Below are 24390 nucleotides of genomic sequence, written 5' to 3'. Positions count from 1 at the left end.
ATAGATAGATAGATAGATAGATAGATAGATATAGAGATAGATATATAGAGATAGATATAGATAGATATATAGAGATAGATATAGATAGATATATAGATATAGATAGATATATAGATATAGATATAGATAGATATATAGATATAGATATAGATAGATATATAGATATAGATATAGATATAGATATAGATAGATATATAGATATAGATATAGATAAATATATATGGATTGTCAACTCATTAATTAGTCCCCCCACTCAAATTGCTTGCAGGTGTTGGATACTCATTAATTAGTCCCCCACCCCACTTACCCACCTAATTTATGTCCCCTGGTCTATCAGAGGGCTGATTAATCTGTGAATTGGTCCGCCTACTTTTTTTTTTTTTTTGGCAGAAAACAAATTTGCAATATTTCTGTTTAACTGTTGTTCCAAAATGTTTTTGAGTTTTATTTGTTATGAATTGTTTTTATTTAATGACTAATTTTTTTTTTCCTGTGTTTGACTCCCCAGTGTCCTTCCACGCCACAGGAATGGCAGACTGTGGCTTCCCAGTTCGCTGCCCGTTGGGACTTCCCCAACTGCGGAGGGGCGATCGACGGGAAACATGTGAGGATTGTGCCCCCACCCCATTCGGGGTCCTACTATTGGAATTATAAGGGGTTCCATAGTGTGGTGCTAATGGCGGTGGTGTCGGCACAATGTGACTTTCTTTATGTGGATGTGGGGAAGAACGGCCGGATGTCTGACGGAGGAGTCTTTAGGCAGACCGAGTTCTGCCACCGTCTTATCACTGGTGGCCTGGACTTGCCACCAGATGCCGAGAATGTGGAGGGGCTACCGTTTGTTTTTCTGGCTGATGAAGCGTTCGGTCTGAGTGAACATCTTATGAGACCCTTCCCCCAAAGGACCCTCACCCCGGAGAGGAGGGTTTTTAATTACCGGCTGGCCAGAGCAAGAAGGGTTGTGGAGAGTGCCTTTGGCATTATGGCCAGCCGGTTCCGTCTGTTACTGACAGCCATCAACCTTGCAGAATATAAACTGAACTATGTGATTCTGTGCTGCTGCATTCTGCACAATTTTCTACGGAAATTTTCAGGTAACCAGTACCTGCAGCCTATTGGGCCTGAGGCCGGACTAATATTTCCAGAACTGACAGGGCTGGATCATGCCCTTCCTGGCTTAGCCCCCCAAACAGCACGTGAGGTGCGTGACCGCTATGTCAGCTATTTTAATGGTAGGGGGGCTATTCCAATGCCAGCTGAGCAATAAAAATGTATTTTTCTTGAAATATGTATTGTCTGTTCAAATTTTTAAGTTGGGTTCTTGTTTGCTTTTCACGTTGCTTGTCTCCTACATATTGTCCTAATTCAGGGATATGCAATTGGCCAACCTCCAGCTGGTGCAAAACTACAAGTCAATCATGCCTCTGGGTCTCATGCTTGTGGCTGTCAGTCTTGCTATGCTTCATGGGACTTGTAGTTCTGCAACAGCTGGATTTCCACTAATTGCATATTCCTGTCCTAGTGCATTTGTATAGCAAAGTGGTTTTTGACAATAGGAAATAAGGCCCTTTGTGACAGATAACACAAAATGACTTCCCAAACTGGTATTGAGTATTGAAAGAAGTAGACACACACACACACACATCTTTTTTTTGATTTTTTAATAGTGCACATTCCAACCAGTGCCTCTTTTTTAGATATTTTTCTTTTTGTGTTTTATTTTTTTATTTTTTTTGGGAATTGTTAATTTTTTTTTTTTTTCTTTTTTTGTAAACATAGAAATATATAGATATATCTAAAATACAATTATCACAAAAATAAAAAAAATAAAAGCATCTTTTTAACTATTTACATAAAACAAGGGGTAAAGCCAAATTTTGAAGATGCACACCAAAAATTGGTAATGTCAACATGTGCTATGTACCATCATGAGTGATCAATGGACGTGTTTGGTGTGTGCAATCCCTTCCTCTCACATACTAGAATGAGGAAGGGTTTGCAACACCAAATGCGTCCATTGCAATCCTCTGATGGCACATAGCACATGTTGACACACCGTGTGCATCTTCAATATTTGGCCTCTAAAAACTATGTTCTAAAAACATTAAAAACTTTTTGGCAAGGAAATGAAGAACATGATCGATTGTGTTTTAGGGAAAAGGGGCTTAGATTCTCCCTAAAACATCGATCATGTTCTTCATTTCCTGCCTCATAATGACCAGTTGCTGTTGTATGGCATGGATTTGGTGTTGCATTGCCTGGATGTTGTTCTCCATGAAATCAATCCTGCCATTCCAGGCCATGATCTGCCCAATCAGCCTCTGGGCACTGTCAGAGGTAAATGGCTCTGCAGCTTGTTGTCCTTCCACAACCAGATCATCACCTAAAAACATGTGTAGATAAAAAATTGGTTAACATATACAGCCATTAATTGTTTACCTTAAGCTGGGTTGTCAGACACTCACTTTGTGGGGTGTGTATCTCCACCACCTCTTCCTCCTCCACATCTAGCCCTGGGCTCGGCTGATCCAGAGGAGCTACGGAGCTTGGTCCAGCGGAGGATACGGAGCTTGGCTGCTCCCTCTCGGACACAGGGCTGGGCAGCTCCAATACCGACGCGGGGCTGGGGCTAAGTGCCCAATCAGGCTGGCGAGGTCTGGGGGTCATGGGCTGCTCCGCCTCTTGTCTGAGTCTTTGTTCCCCTATGAGAATGAAAAAAAAAAAAAAGGATACTTTTAAGCATAGTGATATTTGAGTTCAGAAATTTGAATATGAAACATTGGTTTGAAGTGGTGTACAATTATTAGCTGGTTATTACAAGCTCCTAGTTTAATACATCCTTAAAATGACTTTTTTTTAGTTAGGCTGTGTTCAGACTGCTGCGATGTGTGAACGCTGCAAATCGACTGTGGTTTCACGCATCGCATGTGCAGTTCGCACTGCCCTATGTGACCTGCTGGGAGTATCAGTGTAAAGTTTTATTGACACCTCCAAATTAGTTCTCATTTCACAGTGCAATCTTTAAACTCGGACAGGAATCGGACCACATGGTGTGAACACCCATGTGATCCTATTCGGCTGTGGACTAAAAAAAGGGCCATGTACAAGTTTGGGCCGGATGCGATGCAAATTCAGCCATACTATATGTATGGCTGAAATCGCATCACACAGAGATCACATGTGATTTGCACTGCAGTGCGGTGCAAATCACATTTGATCTCGCACATTGCAGCAATGTGAACCTAGCCTTTAACCAAACTGTGATACTTTATATCTTTTGTCCAAGTTTCACAGACGGACACACTCGAATCATCCCCTGGAGTACCTGTGTGTGATTATGTCAAAAAATGTTCTATGATGTCCCAAACTACACTTAAATGTTTCCCAGTCCAGATGTTGAACCAGCATTTAATCTATCTATCTATCTATCTCATTTTTTTTGAGCTTTTTACCTTTTTGTGTCCCACGTGCATATTTGCTTTCATTAATGTCCTCAGCATTCAATCCTGGGCCCCATATACACCCATAATTCATATTGTCAGCTCCATTGTACTATTTTACTTGCCCCCCCCCCCCCCCACCCTTTGTATACTCTTTGTATACACCCTGTGTGTGTGTGTAGATAGATAGATAGAGATAGATAGATAGATAGATAGATAGATAGATAGATAGATAGATAGATAGATAGATAGATAGATAGATAGATAGATAGATATAGAGATAGATATATAGAGATAGATATAGATAGATATATAGAGATAGATATAGATAGATATATAGATATAGATAGATATATAGATATAGATATAGATAGATATATAGATATAGATATAGATAGATATATAGATATAGATATAGATAGATATATAGATATAGATATAGATAAATATATATGGATTGTCAACTCATTAATTAGTCCCCCCACTCAAATTGCTTGCAGGTGTTGGATACTCATTAATTAGTCCCCCACCCCACTTACCCACCTAATTTATGTCCCCTGGTCTATCAGAGGGCTGATTAATCTGTGAATTGGTCCGCCTACTTTTTTTTTTTTTTGGCAGAAAACAAATTTGCAATATTTCTGTTTAACTGTTGTTCCAAAATGTTTTTGAGTTTTATTTGTTATGAATTGTTTTTATTTAATGACTAATTTTTTTTTCCTGTGTTTGACTCCCCAGTGTCCTTCCACGCCACAGGAATGGCAGACTGTGGCTTCCCAGTTCGCTGCCCGTTGGGACTTCCCCAACTGCGGAGGGGCGATCGACGGGAAACATGTGAGGATTGTGCCCCCACCCCATTCGGGGTCCTACTATTGGAATTATAAGGGGTTCCATAGTGTGGTGCTAATGGCGGTGGTGTCGGCACAATGTGACTTTCTTTATGTGGATGTGGGGAAGAACGGCCGGATGTCTGACGGAGGAGTCTTTAGGCAGACCGAGTTCTGCCACCGTCTTATCACTGGTGGCCTGGACTTGCCACCAGATGCCGAGAATGTGGAGGGGCTACCGTTTGTTTTTCTGGCTGATGAAGCGTTCGGTCTGAGTGAACATCTTATGAGACCCTTCCCCCAAAGGACCCTCACCCCGGAGAGGAGGGTTTTTAATTACTGGCTGGCCAGAGCAAGAAGGGTTGTGGAGAGTGCCTTTGGCATTATGGCCAGCCGGTTCCGTCTGTTACTGACAGCCATCAACCTTGCAGAATATAAACTGAACTATGTGATTCTGTGCTGCTGCATTCTGCACAATTTTCTACGGAAATTTTCAGGTAACCAGTACCTGCAGCCTATTGGGCCTGAGGCCGGACTAATATTTCCAGAACTGACAGGGCTGGATCATGCCCTTCCTGGCTTAGCCCCCCAAACAGCACGTGAGGTGCGTGACCGCTATGTCAGCTATTTTAATGGTAGGGGGGCTATTCCAATGCCAGCTGAGCAATAAAAATGTATTTTTCTTGAAATATGTATTGTCTGTTCAAATTTTTAAGTTGGGTTCTTGTTTGCTTTTCACGTTGCTTGTCTCCTACATATTGTCCTAATTCAGGGATATGCAATTGGCCAACCTCCAGCTGGTGCAAAACTACAAGTCAATCATGCCTCTGGGTCTCATGCTTGTGGCTGTCAGTCTTGCTATGCTTCATGGGACTTGTAGTTCTGCAACAGCTGGATTTCCACTAATTGCATATTCCTGTCCTAGTGCATTTGTATAGCAAAGTGGTTTTTGACAATAGGAAATAAGGCCCTTTGTGACAGAAAACACAAAATGACTTCCCAAACTGGTATTGAGTATTGAAAGAAGTAGACACACACACACACACATCTTTTTTTTGATTTTTTAATAGTGCACATTCCAACCAGTGCCTCTTTTTTAGATATTTTTCTTTTTGTGTTTTATTTTTTTATTTTTTTTGGGAATTGTTAATTTTTTTTTTTTTCTTTTTTTGTAAACATAGAAATATATAGATATATCTAAAATACAATTATCACAAAAATAAAAAAAATAAAAGCATCTTTTTAACTATTTACATAAAACAAGGGGTAAAGCCAAATTTTGAAGATGCACACCAAAAATTGGTAATGTCAACATGTGCTATGTACCATCATGAGTGATCAATGGACGTGTTTGGTGTGTGCAATCCCTTCCTCTCACATACAAGAATGAGGAAGGGTTTGCAACACCAAATGCGTCCATTGCGATCCTCTGATGGCACATAGCACATGTTGACACACCGTGTGCATCTTCAATATTTGGCCTCTAAAAACTATGTTCTAAAAACATTAAAAACTTTTTGGCAAGGAAATGAAGAACATGATCGATTGTGTTTTAGGGAAAAGGGGCTTAGATTCTCCCTAAAACATCGATCATGTTCTTCATTTCCTGCCTCATAATGACCAGTTGCTGTTGTATGGCATGGATTTGGTGTTGCATTGCCTGGATGTTGTTCTCCATGAAATCAATCCTGCCATTCCAGGCCATGATCTGCCCAATCAGCCTCTGGGCACTGTCAGAGGTAAATGGCTCTGCAGCTTGTTGTCCTTCCACAACCAGATCATCACCTAAAAACATGTGTAGATAAAAAATTGGTTAACATATACAGCCATTAATTGTTTACCTTAAGCTGGGTTGTCAGACACTCACTTTGTGGGGTGTGTATCTCCACCACCTCTTCCTCCTCCACATCTAGCCCTGGGCTCGGCTGATCCAGAGGAGCTACGGAGCTTGGTCCAGCGGAGGATACGGAGCTTGGCTGCTCCCTCTCGGACACAGGGCTGGGCAGCTCCAATACCGACGCGGGGCTGGGGCTAAGTGCCCAATCAGGCTGGCGAGGTCTGGGGGTCATGGGCTGCTCCGCCTCTTGTCTGAGTCTTTGTTCCCCTATGAGAATGAAAAAAAAAAAAAAGGATACTTTTAAGCATAGTGATATTTGAGTTCAGAAATTTGAATATGAAACATTGGTTTGAAGTGGTGTACAATTATTAGCTGGTTATTACAAGCTCCTAGTTTAATACATCCTTAAAATGACTTTTTTTTAGTTAGGCTGTGTTCAGACTGCTGCGATGTGTGAACGCTGCAAATCGACTGTGGTTTCACGCATCGCATGTGCAGTTCGCACTGCCCTATGTGACCTGCTGGGAGTATCAGTGTAAAGTTTTATTGACACCTCCAAATTAGTTCTCATTTCACAGTGCAATCTTTAAACTCGGACAGGAATCGGACCACATGGTGTGAACACCCATGTGATCCGATTCGGCTGTGGACTAAAAAAAGGGCCATGTACAAGTTTGGGCCGGATGCGATGCGAATTCAGCCATACTATATGTATGGCTGAAATCGCATCACACAGAGATCACATGTGATTTGCACTGCAGTGCGGTGCAAATCACATTTGATCTCGCACATTGCAGCAATGTGAACCTAGCCTTTAACCAAACTGTGATACTTTATATCTTTTGTCCAAGTTTCACAGACGGACACACTCGAATCATCCCCTGGAGTACCTGTGTGTGATTATGTCAAAAAATGTTCTATGATGTCCCAAACTACACTTAAATGTTTCCCAGTCCAGATGTTGAACCAGCATTTTATCTATCTATCTATCTATCTCATTTTTTTTATTGAGTCTACATTGCACTGAATAAATTTATGAAACTTTATTAAAAACTTATATCCTATAAACTGAGCGTGATAATTCAGTTTATCATGAACAATACAAAAAAATTTATAACTAATTAAAATCTAATCCAACACCAGATACATTTACACCATATACAAATTCATGCTATTTACGCCCACATATACGAACAACCATATGCGCTCATTACATGAACTATTAACTACACGAACGATCAAATCTGCCAGATTTACATACAATACCTACACGAACGATTACGATCAAATCCGCCAGATTTACATGCAATACCTACACGAACGATTACGATCAAATCCGCCAGATTTACATACAATACCTACACGAACGATTACGATCAAATCCGCCAGATTTACATACAATACCTACACGAACGATTACGAACAAATCCGCTAGATTTACATACAATACCTACACGAACGATTACGATCAAATCCGCCAGATTTACATACAATACCTACACGAGGGGGGGGTAGTGTTTGTGTGTGTGGGAGGGGTAGTGTGTGTGTGTGTGTGTGTATGGGGCAGTAGTGTGTGTGTGTGTGTGGGGGGGGGGGTAGTGTGTGTGTGTGTGGGGGGTAGTGTTTGTGTGTGTGGGAGGGGTAGTGTGTGTATGGGGCAGTAGTGTGTGTAGTGTGTGTGTGTGTGTGTGTGTGTGTGTGTGGGGGGGGGGGGGGGTAGTGTGTGTGTGGGGGGGTAGTGTTTGTGTGTGTGGGAGGGGTAGTGTGTGTGTGTGTGTGTATGGGGCAGTAGTGTGTGTAGTGTGTGTGTGTGTGTGTGTGGGGGGGGGGGGGGTAGTGTGTGTGTGGGGGGGGGTAGTGTGTGTGTGTGTGTGTGTGTGTGTGTGTGTGTGTGTGTGTGTGGGGAGGGCGGGGGTAGTGTTTGTGTGTGTGTGTGGGAGGGGTAGTGTGTGTGTGGGAGGGGTAGTGTGTGTGTGTGGGGTAGTGTGTGTGTGGGGGGGTAGCATGTGTGGTAGTGTGTGTCTCGCCTACATTGTCACAATATAGTGTGCATTTGGTCTGACTTTTTTTTTTGGTATTTTTTATTTATTTATTTTTTTTGTTTTTCAGAAAATGCAAAGGTATACCCCAGACCCCTTTAAGGAGGAGGCCTTCCTCTCAACATTTCTGGATTTAATTGAGTCGCACAGTAGTCTTTGGGATTCAAAACACCCCCAATATTCAAGCCGTGCTGCCCGGAAGAAGACACTGGAGACAGTTTTGACGTTTGTGAAAACCCGACTCCCCCAGGCAGACACTGACTTTGTGAACACCAAAATTAAGAACCTGAGTAGCGGGTATAGGCGGGAGCGCAGAAAGATCCTAGAGTCCCAAACATCAGGATCAGCAGCAGGTCAGGTCTATGTACCTAAGCTGTGGTATTATGACAGGCTGCGTTTTCTGGATGACACGTCAGAAGCCAGGCAGTCACTTTGGACTCTTCCGTCTACCCGTCCCTCCACCCTTCCCTCCACCTCAGGTGAGCCATCCCTGGAAGATCCAGACCCTTCCTTGCTGGACGAAGTTGATGCGCCCAGCTGGAGCCAGGTATATTTTAGTTTCTAAAGTTTGGATTGCTCAAATATTAATGATGTAAAGTTCAATGTTTGAATAGCTTCCAAATCTAGGATTTCATCACAAATTAAATTAGATAGAAGGATACAGTAGTTTACACAAATGGAAAAATGATGGTGTCAAAATGATAGCCTTTTGTATTTCAAGACAAATGTATTTGCAAGTGAGAACTGTAAAATTGTTAGTGATTGATGATTTCAAAATATAGACATATTTTATTTATTGATTTCTTTGTTTTTTACACAGGATGAGCTCACCCAGGAGGAGGCCGGGACCAGTGGTATGGAGGAGAAGGCCGGGACCAGCCACACACAAGAGCTAGCTGGGCCCAGCAGGAGTCGGACTGAAAGCCAGGTCCCTCCCCTCCGCCTAGCCAGCAAAAGGCCCAGGAGGATGACCCGTACAGAGGAGGAGTCCTTGGCGCTTATACGCCAAGCCACACAAGTTCTGTCCAAACCCCCCAATCCGGAGGAGACCTATGGCACTTATCTGGCTGGTAAGCTACTTGAAATGGACAAACCACAGCGCAACTTGTGTGAAGCAATATTTTTTGATGCCATCCAACGGGGTCTGAAGGGTGAGCTCACACCCACCACCAAGCTTTATAACGCAGACCCTACTGCTCCTCCTCCTCCTCCTCCTCCTCCTCCTCCTACCACAAGTCCACCACCAGAGGCACAGCCTCCAGCGACGCGTGGAGGGAAGGCTAGACGGCAGAGTCGCAAGTGACTGCCTGGCTTCAGTCTGCTCTGAAAGAAGACGCAGGCTGTTGTAGTACCACAGTCTGGGGACATAGATCTCATCTGCTGCTGTTCCTGGTCTTTGGGATTCTAGGACCTGGTTGTGCTCCCTATTTACATGCTACACAGGTTCGGAATTTTGGTGGCCACTCACTTGATGTGTGCCTGGGGGACAAAAGGCTTCACAAACGTCAAAATTGTCTCCAGTGTTGCCTCCCTCTTGATTTAGTTTTGTTCTGAGGAAAAATAAAACTTTATTATTTCAAAAAAATATTGTATTATTTTTTTTTTTTTTTTTATTTTGGCTTAAAAAACAAAGTTTATTTGTGAGTAGGCAGATACATGTCAAAAGACTCTGGGGGTTATTTACAAAACACACGTTCATGTAAATATGCTAACTTCAAGTGCAATTTTTAAAGCACTGCAAGTGCACTTGGAAGTGCAGTCGCTGTAAATTTGAGGCTTAACATTTGAAATGAGGGGAAGCTCTGCTGATTTTGAACATGCAATCATGTGTAAGCTAAAATGCTGGTTTGGGTATCTATCTATCTATCTATCTATCTATCTATCTATCTATCTATCTATCTATCTATCTATCTATCTATCTCTACTTGCATAGTCCTGCTTGGCCAAAAAAAATGCAAGTCCATCTTGTTTCAACCCCCCCCCCCCCCCCCCCCCCCCACAAAAAAAAAAAAAAAAAAATGACAATAGTAGTTCCAAAAATATATAGTAATAGATAAATTCTATATATTTTTTTATAAATAAATATATATATATATATATATATATATATATATATATATATATATAATTTTTTTTATTTTTTTAATTTTTTGGGGGTTTTAAAAAAAATTTGAATATATTTTTTCGATAATTGGAAGATTAATCATAGGATGAGGATGAATAAAAACATGTGGTATAACTCTGTGTGAATATAAGCAGCAAAGCTACTTCACTTTTCTTGCATTACGAAGAAGAAAAGAACGGGCTATATTAAAAAACCACAAAATTAGCAGCATGACGAATATGCTAGCTTCAATACGAACACTAGTTTTACAAGACCGAGCGCTTCCGCCCTGTCCGCCCTGTAAATCCTTTCTGGGCATGCGCGAAACTTAGTCTGTCGAACGAGCCTACACACGAGCGGACTGTCCGCTGAAACCAAGTTTCAGCGGACTGTCTTACGGGAATTCCGAAAAACTTTGTTCGTCAGACTGTCCGCTGAAACTGTCCGCTGAAGCCCACACACGAGCGGACTGTCCGCTGAAACACTGTTCAGCGGACAAAGTTGGGCGAACAGTCCGCCCGTGTGTACGCGGCCTAAGCCTTACCTGTAGGTCAAAGTGAAAAAAAAGGTATACAACCGCTTTAAGCAATCACATTCAAACTCATGTTAAATTTTAGTCAGTATATACCTGCCATCATTTAAAGTGTCTCTGATTAACCCAAAATAAAGTTCAGCTGTTCTAGGTCTTTCCTGAAATTTTCTTAGTCGCACACTACAGCAAAAGCCATGATCGCAGAGAGCAAAACAATTTCCAAGGCATTAGATATACCATGTGACACAGTGAAGACAGCCATCATCAAGTGGAGAAAATATGGCACAACAGTGAAGTTACCAAGAACTGGACGTTCCTCTAAAATTGATGAAAAGACAAGAAGAAAACTGGTCAGGGAGGTTGCCAAGAGGCCTACAACAACATTAAATGGCCTGCAGGAATATCTGGCAAGTACTAGCTGTGTGGCACATGTGACAACAATCTCCCGTATTCTTCATATGCCTGGGCTATGGGGTAGATTGGCAAGACAGACGCCTTTTCTTAGGCTCGATTCACACTAATGCGTTTTTTGATGCATTTTGCAGAAATGCAGGGACATTTTTTAACATTGGTTCCTATGGAACCTGTTCACATCAATGCATTTTTGAGCCTCTGCGTTTTTGGAAAGGGTTTGGGACTTTTTTCCCACAAAATGCAGCGTTTTGCATGTAATAGAATTCAATGGACCTGCATCCAAAGCGGAAGTACCGCGTTTTTATAGTGATTTTGTCCCAATTTGCATTGTGCGTTTTTTTTTTATTTCTTTTTTTTTACACTGTATATAGCTGGTTGCTAAGGAGGGGGCCAGGAAGCCGGCCACCGCGTCCTTAACAACCCATGAGTCATCAGCTGTCAGATGGCTTCCCACTGAATGTAAAAAAAAAAAAATGTCAGCTAAAAAAAAATCATGAAAAAAACTGCTTGGGGTCCCCCCCAGGTTCATACCAGGCCCTTGGGTCTAGTATGGATTCGGAGGGGACCCCCCCAAAATCCATACCAGACCCTTATCTGAGCATGCGGCTCTGCAGGTCAGGAAAGGGAGGGGGGACGAGTGAGCACCCCCCTCCTAAACCATACCAGACCGCATGCCCTCAACATGGGGGAGTGGGTGCTTTGGGGCAGGGGGGCTCTGAGCCCTGCACCCCAAACACCTTGCCCTCATGTTGATGGGGACAAGGGCCTCTTCCTGACAACCCTTGCCCGGTGGTTGTCGGGGTCTGCGGCCGGGAGGCTTATCGGAATCTGGAAGCCCCCTTTAACAAGGGGGGCCCCCAGATCCTGTTCCCCCCCTATGTGAATGAGTATGGGTTACATTGTACCCCTATCCATTCACCTGGAAAAAAAGTAGTGTAGTGTTAAAAATTACAGTAGACAGTTTTTTATCAGTCTTTTATTTAAAAATCTTCTCCGCTTCTTACTCCGGTCTTCCTCCATCTTCTCCCGCATCTTCATCCTCCTGTCTTCTTCCGCTCTTCCTCTTCTGCCGCTCCCACCGTCGACCCTCCTCCGATGCTGAGTCCCACTGACCTGTCGGCGCCAATGTCCTGCATTTCTTAAATAACGATGGGGGCATGGCAATTGGATTATATCATCTCGTCCCCTCCCTTTCCTGACCTGCAGGGCTGCATGCTCGGATAAAGGTCTGGGATTTTGAGGGGACCCCCACGCCATTTTTTTTTTACATTTTGGCACGGTGGTATCCCCCGAATCCATACTACACCCGAGCGTCTGGTATGGACCTGGGGGGGACCCCAGGCCACCCTTTCTCTTTTTTTTTACATTCAGCGGGAAGCAGCCCGACATCAATGACTCACTGGGTATTAAGGGCGCGGCAGCCAGCTTCCAAGTCCCCTCCTTAGCAACCAGCTATATACAGTGTAACAAAAAAAAGGGAAAAAGCACATTGCTGTAAAAATGCATGCCCAAAAATGCGGCAAGCACCTCAAAAAGCACTGCAGAAATGCTCAAAAGCAACATGCATAGATGTGAATCGAGCCTAACAAAGTAAAACATCCAAACCCGGCTAAACATTGCAAAAAAACATCTAAAGTCTCACAAAAGCATGTGGGAAAATGTGTTATGGTCTGATGAAACCAAGGTTGAACTTTTTGGCCATAATTCCAAAAGATATGTTTGGCACAAAATCAACACTCTACATCATCAAAAGAACACCATACCCACAGTGAAGCATGGTGGTGGCAGCATCATGCTTTTGGGCTGTTTTTCTTGAGCTGGAACAGGGGCCTTAGTCAAGGTAGAGGGAATTATGAACAGTTCCAAATACCAGTCAATATTGGCACAAAACCTTTAGGCTTCTGCTAGAAAGCTGAACACGAAGAGGAACTTCATCTTTTAGTATGACAGTGACCCAAAGCATACATCCAAATCAACAAAGGAATGGCTTCACCAGAAGCAGAAAAGCCCAGCCAGAGCCCAGACCTGAATTCCATTGAAAATCTGTGGAGTGATCTGAAGAGGGCTGTGCACAGGAGATGCCCTCACAATCTGACAGATTTGGAGTGTTTTTGCAAAGAAGAGTGGGCAAATAATGCCAACTCAAGATGTGCCATGCTGATAGACTCATACCCAAAAAGACTAAGTGCTGTAATAAAATAAAAAGGTGCTTCAACAAAGTTTTAGTTTAAGGGTGTTCACACTTATGCAACCATATTATTTTATTTTTTATCTTTCCTTCCTCCACCTAAAATATTTCAATTTGTTGTTCAACTGAATTTCACAGTTTATAGGTCACATTAAAGGTGGAAAAAGTTCTAAAATGATTTATCTTTGTCTCCTTTTTTTTACATCACAGAAACCTGACTTTTTAACAGGGGTGTGTAGACTTTTTATATCCACTGTAGATGCTGCATCTGTCCCCCACCGGCTCTAAGACTGAGAACCGAGTAATCAAACACCACCGATCACTCAGTTCTCGGTGCTCCTTAAACAGAGAGCTGGCGGCTGTCAGTCTCTGGCTCTCTGCTCTGCCCGCCTCTGTGCTCAGTGAAACACGGGGCTGGAGAGGCCGGCTAATGCTCTCAGCGGCTCGCTGAGCTGGGTGCCGATGCAGGCATGTGGGTGGATCCTAAACATATTGTTGCGATCTTTCCCTTGCCTGGACCCACTCTGTGACATCAGCCGAGAATGGGCTTAGACCTGCTGTCATCTGAAAATGGGTCACAGCCCACCCCAAGTTCAGAGAGTCCTCTGCACCCTGTTCTCTGAATCCAGGTCCTTTATCACATCAACCCCACTTTTCAAGTCCAGGACCTCCTCTACACCCTGAGTCTAGGGTCTCCGGTGTACTCCCCTCCTAGACCAGGGCCTCCTCTGTGTCCCCTAGTCCAAGGCCTCCTCTGCACTCAGCTGCTAGTCCAGGGCCTCCTGTGTATGCACCACCTAGTCCAGGGCCTCCTGTGTACTGCCCACCTAGTCCAGGGCCTCATCTGCACTCCCCTCCTAGTCCAGGGCCTCCTTGTACTCCGCTCCTAGTCCAAGGCCTCCTTTACAGCCCACCCAAAGTTCAGAGCCTCCTCTGCACCCTGCTCTCTGAATCCAGGTTCTTTACCACCTCAACCCCACTTTTCAAGTCCAGGACCTCCTCTACACCCCGAGTCTGGTGTACTCGCCTCCTAGACCAGGTTCTCCTCTGCATTCCCCAGTTCAGGGTCTCCTCTGCACCCCCCCAGTCCAGTCCTTCTGTATACTCCCCTCCTAGTCCAGGACCTTTTCTGCATCCCCTAGTCCAAGGCCTCCTCTGCACTCCCCTTCTAGTCCAGGGCCTCCTCTGCACCCCCTAGTCCAGGGCCTTCTGTGTACTCCCCACCTAGTCCAGGGCCTCCCCTGCACTCCCCTCCTAGTTCAGGGCCTCGTCCACATTCCCCTCTCCTAATCCAGGGTCTTTGCCAAACCAACCCTTTTCTAATCCAGTGCCTTCTCCAGGGGCGAACAAATAACAAATGAGTGCAGCACTAAGTAGTTTTGCATAGCTGCTCTCGAGGTTCTGACACATATTCATATACTTATCCAGAGGCAACACATCCATTAGGGGCTCCCGGGTGCCACCCCCCCATCCTCGCCACCCCCTATATGCAGTGAATAGATGCATGAATAGCATATGAATCTACCTACGGTCACCGCAGCTGCCCCCTATTCATTTGTCCAGCCCCTTTTGGGTCACCGGGCATATGAATTAGAGCGGCCAGGTTTTTTTTTTGTGAAGAACCTGATTAGAGCCATAGGCTCTAATAGGCTTTAACCACTTTAATACAGGGCATTTATACACCTTCCTTACCAGACCAATTTTTAGCTTTCAGCACTCTCACACTTTGAATGCCAGTTACTCAGTCATGCAACACTGTACCCAAACAACATTTTTATCATTTTTTTTCATACAACTAGAGCTTTATTTTGGTGGTATTTAATCACCACTGGGTTTTTTATTTTTTGAGACATAAGTGGAAAAAGAGCGAAAATTTTGAAAAAAAACCCACTTTTTTTTAGTTTCTATAACATTTTGCAAATAAGTAATTTGTGTTCATAAATTTGGGCCAAAATTTATACGGCTACATCTCTTTGCTAAAAATAAACCAAATTAGTGGATATTATTTAGTCTCTTTGAAAGTTATAGAGTTTACAATCTATGGTGCAAATAATTGAAAATTGATCACATCTGATCACACCTGATGTACTGACAGCCTATCTCATTTCTTGAGGCTCTGAAATGTCCAGAAAGTACAAATACCCCCCAAATGACCCCTTTTTGAAAAGTAGACAGTCCAAGGTATTTAGTAAGAGGCATGGTGAGTTTTTTTAAGTTGTAATTTTTTCCCACGATTCTTGGGAACAAGAAGAATGTTTTTTTTTTTTTTTTTTTTTTTTACGAAATTGTCATAATATCAAGTTATTTCTCTTACACAGCATATGCATACTTCCAATTACACCCCAAAATACATTCTGCAACTCTTCCCGAGTATGGCGATACCACATGTGTGGGACTTTTACACAGGCTGGCCACACAGAGAGGTCCAACATGCAGGGAGCACCGTAAGGGGTTCTAGGAGCATAAATGACACCTCTAATTTCCTAATGACCTATTACATTTGTGAAGGCCCTGGAGCACCAGGACAGTAGAATTACCCACAAAATGACCCCATTTTGGAAATCAGACACCCCAACGTATATTCTATGAGGCATAATGAGTCTTTTGAACAGTTCATTTTTTTCCACAAGTCTTCAGAAAACGTGGAAAGAAAATGAAAACATATTTTTTTTTACATAAAGTGGTCAGTTTATAAGATATTTCTAACTCAAAGCATGTACATAGCAAAAATTACACCCCAAAATACATTCTGCTACTTATCCTGAGTATGGCGATACCACATGTGTGTGACTTTTACACAGCCTGCCCACATACAGAGGCCCAACATGCAGGGAGCACCGTCAGGTGTTCTAGGAGCATAAATGACACCTCTAATTTCCTAACAACCTATTACATTTGTGAAGGCCCTGGAGCACCAGGACAATGGAATTACCCACAAAATGACCCCATTTTGGAAAACAAACACCCCAAAGTATAGTCTATGAAGCATTATGAGTATTTTGAACGGTTAATTTTTTTACACAAGTCTTCAGAAAACGTGGAAAGAAAATGACCCCATTTTGGAAAACAAACACCCCAAAGTATAGTCTATGAAGCATTATGAGTATTTTGAACAGTTAATATTTTTACACAAGTCTTCAGAAAACGTGGAAAGAAAATTAAAATCTTTTTTTTTTTTTTAAACAAAGTTGTCCATTTATAAGATATTTCTAACACATAGCATGTATATAGCAAAAATTACACCCCAAAACACATTCTGCTCCTCCTCCTGAGTATTGCGATACCACATGTGTGAGACTTTTGCACAGCCTGGCCATATACAAAGGTCCAACATGGAAGTGGTACCTTCAGGCGTCCTAGGAGCATAAATGACACATCTCATTTCGTTCCTACCTATCACACTTTTGAAGGTCCTGGAGCACCAGGACAGTGAAATTACCCACAAAATGACCCCATTTTGGAAAGCAAACACCCCAATGTGTATTCTATGAGGCATGGGCTGCAAATAGGTACTCGGGTACTCCGACAGGCTGGTGACAGGTACTTGAGTACTCTGACAGGCTGGTGACAGGTACTCTGTTACTCCGGCGGGCTGGTGACAGGTACTCGGGTACTTCGACGGACTGGTGACAGGTACTCGGGTACTCCGACGGGCTGGTGACAGGTACATGGGTACTCCGACGGGCTGGTGACAGGTACTCGGGTACTCCAGGCTGGTGACAGGTACTCGGGTACTCAGATGAACTGTGACAGGTACTCAGGTATTCAGATGGGCTGTGACAGGTACTCAGGTACTTGGGTACTCAGATGGGCTGACGGGTACTTGGGTAATCAGATGGGCTGACAGGTACTCAGATGGGCTAAGAGGTACTCAGGTACTCGGGTAATCAGATGGGCTGACGGGTACTCAGGTACTCAGATGGGCTGACAGGTACTCAGGTACTCAGATGGGCTGGGACAGGTACTCAGGTACGTGGGTACTCAGATGGGCTGACAGATACTCGGGTACTCAGATGGGCTGGGACAGGTACTCTGGTACTCAGATGGGCTGGGACAGTTACTCAGGTACTCAGATGGGCTGACAGGTACTCAGGTACTCGGGTACTCAGATGGGCTGGGACAGGTACTCGGGTACTCAGATGGGCTGACAGGTACTCAGGTACTCGGGTACTCAGATGGGCTGGGACAGGTACTCAGGTGGGCTGGTGACAGGTACTCGGGTACTCAGATGGGCTGGTGACAGGTACTCAGGTACATGTGTACTCAGATGGGCTGACAGGTACTCAGGTACTCAGATGGGCTGTGATGGGTGATGACAGGTACTTTGATGGGTGGTGACAGGTCCTCTTTAATGGGGGGGTTGATCAGTGTGTGATTTGTGTACACTAGGCGGTAACGAGATGTTACCGCAATCTCCTCCTCACACACGATCAGTGTGTGAGGAGGAGAACCCGGTAACATCTCATTACAGCGGTTTGTTTACATTCTGTGACACGATCAGTGTGTGAGGAGGAGAACCCGGTAACCGCGTTTTGTTTACATTCTGTGGCCGGCTGTGATTGGACACAGCCGGTCACGTGGTAAAGAGCCAATTTCATTGGCTCTTTACTGAGATCGGGGTTGGGCTGTGTCAGGGTGATAAGCCACATTCCCGATCGCCGCTCTGCACGCGCCCTAGGCGCGTGCACAAGCCCTCTAACGGCACAGTACATGTGACCGGCTGTGATTGGACACGGCCGGTCACATGTATCGGGGGGGGTGAGTGAGGAGGAAAATCCCACAGATCGGGGATGGTCTGTGTCCGAGGGACACACCTCATCCATGATCGCCGCGCTGCGGGCCCCCGGGGGCCTGTAGGAGCGGCGAAATACCGAAGCCGTCATATGACGTCCACCCAGGATGGGAGATCCCATCTGTGGCCGTCATGACTATGGCCCGGTATTGAAGTGGTTAAAATAGGGTGGACTCGAATGTAGAGCATTGCGTCTGGAGCCCACCCAGGTGTGTTGCACAGCGAATAAATATTCGCTGTTGCGTCACTGATCCTCCTACGGGCCAATCGGGAAGCAGGTATGAAACCTGTTTCCCGATTCGCCAACACATCAGGCGATCCTTTTGAAGGCGTAGCACCGGGGAGATGAGAGAGGAGAAACTGCGGAAGCTGCTTCAGTAGAAGACACCGAAGCAGCTTTCTCCAAGCCCGCCACACTCTCACTGCCCGCATCCAGGGTATGGACAGCATGTGGTGGTGGGGGGGCTGGGTTAGTGCCGTGAGGAGGGGTGTAGTACCGCTCCACTGGTGGCCTGGGTGGGTTGTTTGCTGCCCCCCCCAAAAAAAACACCAGCTGCCACTGGCCTTCTCTGCAACCCCCCAGCCCAGGGCCTCTTCTGCACCCTCCCCAGTCCAGGGCCTCCTCTGCACCTCCAGTCCAGGGCCTCCTCTGCACCCCCCAATCCAGTACCTATAATGCACCCTCCCAGTCCAGGGAATCCTTGCACTTCGCTCCTAGTCCAAGGCCTCTTCCACAGCCCACCCCAAGTTCAGAGAGTCCTCTGCACCCTTTTCTCTGAATCCGGTGTACTCCCCTCTTAGACCAGATCCTCCTCTGCATTCCCCAGTTCAGGTCCTCCTCTGCACTCCCCAGTCCAGGACCTTCTGTGTACCCCCTCCTAGTCCAGGTTCTCCTCTGCATTCCCCAGTTCAGGGCCTCCTCTGCACCCCCCAGCCCAGGATCTTCTGTGTACTCCCCTCCTAGTCCAGGGCCTCCTCTGTGTCCCCTAGTCCAAGGCCTCGTCTGCACTCAGCTGCTAGTCCAGGGCCTCCTCTGCACCCCCTAGTCCAGGGCCTTCTGTGTATGCCCCACCTGGTCCAGGGCCTTCTGTGTACTCCCCACCTAATCCAGGGCCTCATCTGCACTCCCCTCCTAGTCCAGGGCCTCCTTGTACTCCACCCCTAGTCCAAGGCCTCCTCTACAGCCCACCCCAAGTTCAGAACCTCCTCTGCACCCCGCTCTCTGAATCCAGGTCCTTTACCACATCAACCCCACTTTTCAAGTCCAAGACCTCCTCTACACCCTGAGCCCAGGGCCTCCGGTTTACTCGCCTCCTAGACCAGGTCCCCCTCTGCATTCCCCAGTTCAGGGCCTCCTCTGCACCCCCCAGTCCAGGACCTCCTGTATACTCCCCTTCTAGTCCAGGGCCTCCTCTGCACCCCATAGTCCAGGACCTCCTGTGTACTCCCCACCTAGTCCAGGGCCTTGCCTGCACTCCCCTCCTAGTCCAGAGCCTTGTCTGCACTCCCCCTCTCCTAATTCAGGGTCTTTGCCACACCAACCCTTTTCTAATCCAGGGCCTTCTCCAGGGGTGAACAAATAACAAATGAGTGCAGCACTAAGTAGTTTTGCATATCTGCTCACAAGGTTCTGACTCATATTCATATACTTCTCCAGGGGCAACCCATCCATTAGGGGCACCTGGTCGCCACCCCCCATCCTGGGTGGGGGGGTGCAGAGGATGCCCTGGACTGAGGGGTGCATTGAACAGAAGAGGCATTTAATTTGCCCCAAAAAAATTTGCTCTGTGGCGCGGTCGAGCGTGCCACAGCTTCCGGCGCAATGGAGTGGCCGGACGAGTGTGAGTTATGACATGGGTGGGGCTTCCGACGTCACTCAAGGAAGTGATGTTTCCACTCGGCTGCTTAGCCCATGTCCACTCCTCTGCTCAGCAGGTAAGTGCAGAAGATCAAACAGCACAGGACTTTTGATCTTCATCTTTTCGGTGTTCGGACGGCACCCCCCCCCGCTAATCAACTCTGCGTTATGCGAACGTATTTACTTTGATCGGACGCCAAACCCCCTCCTGCTTATCAACTTTGTGGTAGGCAAACGGCAGCACAAACCCCCCCGTGCTTATCAACTTTAGTTTTACAGCTGCACCATACAGAATGTGTACTATTTCCTGACAAGTCTGAAATCCTACACCACATATTTTAAAGCTAGTTTTTATCAAAGAGAATTCTTATTTTTTTGTGTTGTGACCCTTTATGTTAATGACCATGAACAGATTCCTACACATATTTACTGTAAACCATGCTCTGGGAACATTTTTTAAAGCACATAGCTGCCACTAATTGCGCACAATTAAATTAATTCCTATGGATGAATGTATCTCGTCTAAATTGAATACAGCTGACCATATGTTTTTTTTTTTTTTTGTAAGACATGTGGAGATTGAAGGATAGACTGCAGACCACCGTTTATTGATGTAGAATGCTGCAGAAGACATGTAATATTGCAAAAAGAAAAAAAGGGGGGGATCAGGTGGAGAAAGCAAACATAATAGAGCACCTCATCCCGAAATGTATAGCTTAGAAAAATAGTGTAAGAGGAATGGGATTAGGAGAGATTTAAACAGATGAATGATAGCATAACATATACAAAGATTGTTTGAGAAAAACAAGCTTAAAAGAAAAACAATTTTTGTTTATTTATTAAGTACCATAAAAACAATGGTCAAGAGATACATAGACCAAAATATACAATATGTGAAGTAAAATACACGTCTGTTCAATCTATTTGGTCGAGATCTGTTAGCTGGAAAAAAGTATCCCAACATGTTTCGCCATTACAATGGCTTCTTCAGGGGAACCAATATTCGACCCAAGAGGAGACAACGAAGTAGACCCTGGCTCACACCCTACAGCGTGACAGATAGTGATCTTCCCGAGGCAAAAGCAGTCCGGCCTTAAATACTGCCACAAGTGACAAAATGAATCTGCTGTAGCAAACTTTTAACAAGACAAGGCGTCACTGTTGTGAACAAAAGGACCCAGAGGTTGTGGTATCAGCCAGCCTATCCCTGAGCAAGGGTTAGAAGTATATAAAATTATACCTATAAAGGTGATCGCCGAGTGTCCAGGAGGACGGCTGGGCACAGTGTAGAGTACAGCACTGAACGCAGTGTTTGGCTAGACAATCCCTTGTTGTGAGAGTTTCCCCATATGAGCGTCCACGCTTAAGCTTGTTTTTCTCAAACAATCTTTGTATATGTTATGCTATCTTTCATCTATTTAAATCTCTCCTATTTTGCTAAATTGATCAGCACCGCCATAATCCCATTCCTCTTACACTATTTTTCTAACATGTAATATTGTAGTTTCAAGAACAGGGATGACTGATTGACTGGCAGACCTCCTTCCAAAAGGAAAAAAAGGTCCTTATGTGCACTGTGTCCCGACGCTGGGCACAGTGCAATATTGGAAGCGCCACGCCTATGCAATCACAAGATTGCAGACGAGGTGCTTCATTTGCCCCACAAAAACACGATCTGTGGCGCGGTCGATCGCGAATGCAGATATGAATGATTTACAGGTTGCAGAAGGCAGATATGTGCGATTTACAGGTTGCTTTAGTAGAGCCCTTTGTATAATGTGCAGCCTGGTATATGATGTGCAGAGCCCGGTGTATAATGTGCAGCCTGGTATATGATGTGCAGAGCCCTTTGTATAATGTGCAGCCTGGTATATGATGAGTAGAGCCCTGTGTATAATGTGCAGCCTGGTATATGATGTGCAGAGCCCTGTGTATAATGTGCAGCCTGGTATATGATGTGCAGAGATGGTGTATAACGTGCAGCCCGGGGTATATTATGTGCAGAGCCTTGTGTATAATGTGCAGCCTTGTATATGATATGCAGAGCCCTGTGTATAATGTGCAGCCTGGTATATGAAGTGCAGAGCTCTGTGTATAATGTGCAGCCTGGTATATGATGTGCAGAGCCCTGTGTATAATGTGCAGCCTGGTATATTATGTGCAGAGCCCAGTGTATAATGTGCAGCCTGGCATATGATGTGGATTCTATAAGGGGTGGGGCTTATGAGAAGTGGGATGGGCCAACTTTGGAGGGGCGGGGTCTTGCCCCCCATCCTAAAACTTCACCAACCGCCACTGTGTACTGGTGACCCTAGCATAGGGAAAGGGGATTTAAAAAGACACACAGCCATTCACTGAATTTGGAAGAGAAGCGGTTTAACCCTAAACTGTGTAGAGGGTTCTTTGATGTTGGAGCAGTAAGGATGAGGAATTCTCTTCCACAAGCAGTGGTATTAGCAGGGAGCGTCGATAGTTTCAAAAAAATATTAGATGGTCACCTTGAATCACAATAGTCTCATTTACATCATGTCTTTCATATATAGTATGGAGTGGTTTTGTGTGAACACAAGGGTAATCTCAAACATACAGTAGTACTAAGTAGGCCACTTCTGGCATAGAAGTCCTCAAGTGTCCGTATGGCCAATAGATCCTTGTTGCCAACTGGAAGGTCCTGGGAGCTATCTTGGTTCAGTGAGTGTGTGATGGAGGAGCAGATAGGATGCAGTACATGACACCACATGTGTTCTAACAAGTTTTATCATAGCTTCCTTAGCCCACGTACACACGGTCAGAGATTTTGCCAACCAAATCCGTCGGATTTTGCCCGTCGGATTTAGTCCGACGGATTGTGTCCGAAACTGTTGCATACACACGGTCGGGCCAAGTTGGCGAAAAATCAGATCTTTCAGAACGTGATGATGTAATTTCGTTATGATGGGACTACATTCAGGCTAGTAGCCAATAGCTTTGATGTAGGAATTTGATCTGAGCATGCGTGGCACTTGGTCCGAGGAAAATGCTCTACACATGATTGGATTAGGTCCGTCCGGCCCAGTTAGTCGGGAAATATTTCCAACATGTTGGAAAATTGGGTCGGACAGAGATTCGGACGGAATCAGTCCGATGCATACCACACACAGTCGGATTATCTGACGACACGGTCCGATAAGACTCATTCCGACAGATTCTCCGACCGTGTGTACAAGGGCTCAGAGCGGTGTGTCTATATTGTAATCACTTTTCAATAGTGTGTAAATTGTTATATTACCAAACAGAATATTATTTTAATATACTACACAAAATTTTTAATTGGTATGTTGAAACTGAAGAAAGGTTGAGCCTACCAGGGAGACCGGCGAGGGGTTTGTGAGGCAGGGCAGAGGTAAATAAGTTTGGGGATTATGTACATCAGATTTGGAAGAAATGTATCAGTTGGAGGAATCAGTTTACCAATTCACACGAGATCAGTCCAGAGAGAAAAATTTGTGTGAAGATTCACTTGGATTGTCCAAAGACTAGATTAAATATGTAAACAGTAATTTGCGTTTTACGTGACTGGATAATATTCATTAGTAAATCAGCCTCCTTGTCATACTCTAATAGTTTGTATCTGTTCTTTGAAGTAATTATGTAATTTTATCAATCAGGTGTAAACTATCAAATACATTGCCCTCTATGATGCCAAAACAGTCATTTGATTAACCACCTCAATACAGTGCAGTTACACCCCCTTCCTGACCAGACCAATTTTCAGCTTTCAGCGCTCTCACTATTTGAATGACAATTACTAGTCATGCAACACTGTACCCATATGAAACTTGCGTCCTTTTTTCCACACAAATAGAGCTTTCTTTTAGTAGTATTTAATCAATCACTAGTGGGTTTTTTATTTTTTGTGCTATAAATAAAAAAAAAAACGTACATTTTGTGAAAATAAATGCCTTTTTCTTTGTTTCTGTCATAAAACTTTGCTAATTAGTAATTTTTCTTCATAAATTTTGGCCAAAATTTATACTGCTACATATCTTTGGTAAAAATAACCCACATTAGTTTATATTATTTGGTCTTTGTGAAAGTTATAGAGTCTACAAACTGGTGCCAATCACTGAAAATTAATCACATCTGATCAGGCCTTCAGTACATCAGGTGTACCTCATTTCTTGAGACACTAACAAGTCAGGAAAGTACAAATACCCCCCAAATGACCCCTTTTTAGAAAGTAAACATTCCAAGGTATTAAGTAAGTAGCATGGTGAGTTTTTTTAAGTTGTCATTTTTTCCCACGATTCTTTGCAAAATGAAGATTTTTTTTTATTATTATTTTTTTTTTTTTTTACAAAATTGTCATATTATCAGGTT

This window comes from Lithobates pipiens, unplaced genomic scaffold, assembly GCF_037356315.1.
Source record: "Lithobates pipiens isolate NorthernLeopardFrog02 unplaced genomic scaffold, aLitPip1_a1.2 Scaffold_23, whole genome shotgun sequence".
NCBI classification, from domain to species: Eukaryota; Metazoa; Chordata; class Amphibia; order Anura; family Ranidae; genus Lithobates; species Lithobates pipiens.
Note: the sequence above shows the minus strand (reverse complement) of the source record.